The 3,075-nt window shown below is 43.1% G+C and overlaps 1 pseudogene; it reads left to right on the top strand.

Annotated features, from left to right (window-relative positions):
- Window positions 1–481: 481 nt before the first annotated feature.
- Window positions 482–599, top strand: LOC124790788 (annotated as a pseudogene).
- Window positions 600–3,075: the final 2,476 nt, after the last annotated feature.

Below are 3,075 nucleotides of genomic sequence, written 5' to 3' on the forward strand. Positions count from 1 at the left end.
TAATAATAATTGTTTACGTTATAGGTATACATAATCAAGTTTGCGCGGAACCCTCAGAGCGCCAGTCCTTCCTGCAGTCGGCTGGATTTTTGAAATCAGTTTACTAATGGTCCTGTTAATTGAACTTGAATATACACTCGAAGATAAAATTCTACGAACCAAGAAGAAGTTCTCCGAATGCGATGGAAGCGGTATATGTGATGTAGGTGTGTAGACAAACAAATAATTAGAATTTCGGAAAAATTGGATGATTTATTCGAGAGAAAGAGCTACAAAAATTGAGCAAGTCAGCCACATGTTGATCCCTCTTTGGCCCCTAAGCACGCACTTATTCGGCTGCTCATTGATTGACAGAGTTATTGGATATCGTCTTGAGAGATCATGAATACCCAAATTCTGACCTACTGGCAAGTTAGAACGTCAAAGCCCCAAGGTGATTGGCTTGCTATGCCCATAATATTCGCAACGTTCTCATTCGGGGGGCAACGGGCTTGCCGCAGTGGATACACCGGTTCCCGTCAGATCACCGATGTTAAGCGCTGTTGGGCGTGGCCGGCACTTGGATGGGTGACCGTCCGGGCTGCCATGCACTGTTGCCATTTTTCGGGGTGCACTCAGCCTCGTGATGCCAATTGAGGAGCTACTCGACTGAATAGTAGAGGTTCCGGTCAAAGAAAACCATCATAACAACTGGGAGAGCGGTGTGCTGACCACACGACCCTCCTATCCGCATCCTCATCTGAGGATGACACGGGGCCATTTGTGGCCTGAAGGAGTGCTTTTCTCATTCGGGGATAGTTCCACTGACCTTGCTGGCCATGGTAGGCCATCGGACTCATTTCGAAGTGGGACTGATCAATAATGAAAATTCTACTTCAGTCAATGAGATTCGAGGCCCGTAAAGCAGTGGATACGAATACGACTGTCGTCCGCCATACGGCCTGACAACCAGGAGTGATGGTCTGGGGCTCCATTTTTTTTTTTTTTCACACTAGGATCCCTTACGGCACAGCGGTACGTCGGCGACATTCTACACCTGCTTTTGTATCCCTTCATGGCAAGCCATTCGGAGCTTACATTTCAGCAACATAATGCCCACTCGCACACGGCGAGAGATTTTGCTGCTTGTCTTCATTCTTGCCAAACCCTACTTAGGCCAGCAGGATAGCCGGATCTCTCCTCCTAATTGAGAACGTTTGGAGCGTTACGGGCAGAGCCCTCCTACTAGATAGGGATTTTGGCGATCTAACGCAGTGTTTGGACAGAATCCCTCAGGAGGCCATCCAACAAATCTGTCAGTCAGTGCGAATCCGAATAACTGCGTGCGTAACGGCCAAAGATGGATTAACACGTTATTGAATTTCTCATTTTGTGACGCTCATTGTCTAGAATAAATCACCCAATCTTTTTTTTTTTCAGTGCACTGCATCACATCCACCAGTTTCCGTCCCATTTAGATAATTCCTTCGAAGTGTGTTGGTTTTTTTTCCAGGGTGTACTACAAGTTGACATACTGTGTTGCAATGGAGCTACGTCCGCCCTTGGCAGCTGAGTGGTCAGCGTGACAGAATGTGAATCCTAACGGCCTGGGTTGGATTCCCGGCAGGGTCGGAGATTTTCTCCGCTCAGGGACTGGGTGTTGTGTTGTCCTTATCACCATCATTTCACCCCAATCGACACGCAAGTCGCCGAAGTGGCGTCAACTCGAAGGACTTGCACCAGGCGAACGGTCTACCCGACGGGAGGCCCTAGCCACACGGCATTTCCATTTCCAATAGAGCTACAAGTTTTACAAAACTAAGACGAATATGGAAATTACTGCTACCAGCAGTGGTTATATAGTTTTTATGTGCAACATGTGTGAACATATTTAAAAATCGTTGTTAGTTTCACAGTACATTTGGAAAATATTTAAAGAAGTCAACGAGTACAAGAATGTGAAGATGCTACATTTTTAAATATATACACACATTGTTATTTCTAAGCTGATATAACGACATAACATTGTTATTTATATCCAGATGTTACTCGAAAAACGAAATTTTTTGCAGATATCGAACTTGACTGTACGTTGTAAAATGGTTGTAACTGTTAAATAATTACTCATTTGTGGAAACAAATTTCTCAGTTTGCTGATAGAATAGTGGTTACTAAACTTTGTTTGTCCTTTAACATGTTTTCAGAAAGTTTCTCTCTGTGTAACAGTACTTATAGTTGCTGTAACTTAAGTTCTTCCCTTATCTTCAGTGTGAAGTACAGTCAAGCTGTGTGTTTGTTCAGTTACATATCGTGGATTTGTCATAGTAGCTGAGCATGAAATCATTAGGTTTTTATCATCGTGGTATGTGTGGGAAGCATTTTCTGTTTTCTGTAAGTAGAACACAAGAAACTGTTCCACTGTAATTTATATATTCCACGAAGTTCTCTTACTGGAGTGTTTATGTTTACTGTGCGAAGTAAGGGATGACGAAGTATGTTATCTGTGGAGACAATTTACGAAATAATATAGCCACGGCGGCAATGCGCAACATTTTGTATTTGTGGTCATGCGTAAATGTATAGTCATGGAACCCTTGCACCGAATGACAACAGCATACCGTAAGGGATTCAATAACAAAATGGTGCAGTCTACTGATAAAGTGCATATGAGTGTTGTTGAGCCATTTCATTGTATCTCCTCTAGTGCCGTGCTACGGTACTCTGCCCCGGGATTTTACGATCTACGAGGACTGCAGAAATGCACCTTCAAACTAGAACTAATTACGTAACTTTTCTTCCTGGGTGATAACTCCAACTTTATGACTACCATTCGTAAAGGGAGTAGTCAGCAACTACATTTTAAAAGATACACATTTGGGAATCTCACCTCCTTCCGTACTTTAAGTTGTGTACCACATGCCTACATTTCCAGAAAGTAGTTGATGTTTGTACTCGTATGAAGTCTGCTTCACTTTGCTTCATGCGTTCCACATTATGATTCCACACGTACCACACAGCCATCTTTACTCATCAGTCTATATCACCGCTGCCACTTACAGGTCTACATGTATGGAAAACTATAGATTCAATTCTAAA

Source organism: Schistocerca piceifrons, chromosome 3, assembly GCF_021461385.2.
Source record: "Schistocerca piceifrons isolate TAMUIC-IGC-003096 chromosome 3, iqSchPice1.1, whole genome shotgun sequence".
NCBI lineage: Eukaryota > Metazoa > Arthropoda > Insecta > Orthoptera > Acrididae > Schistocerca > Schistocerca piceifrons.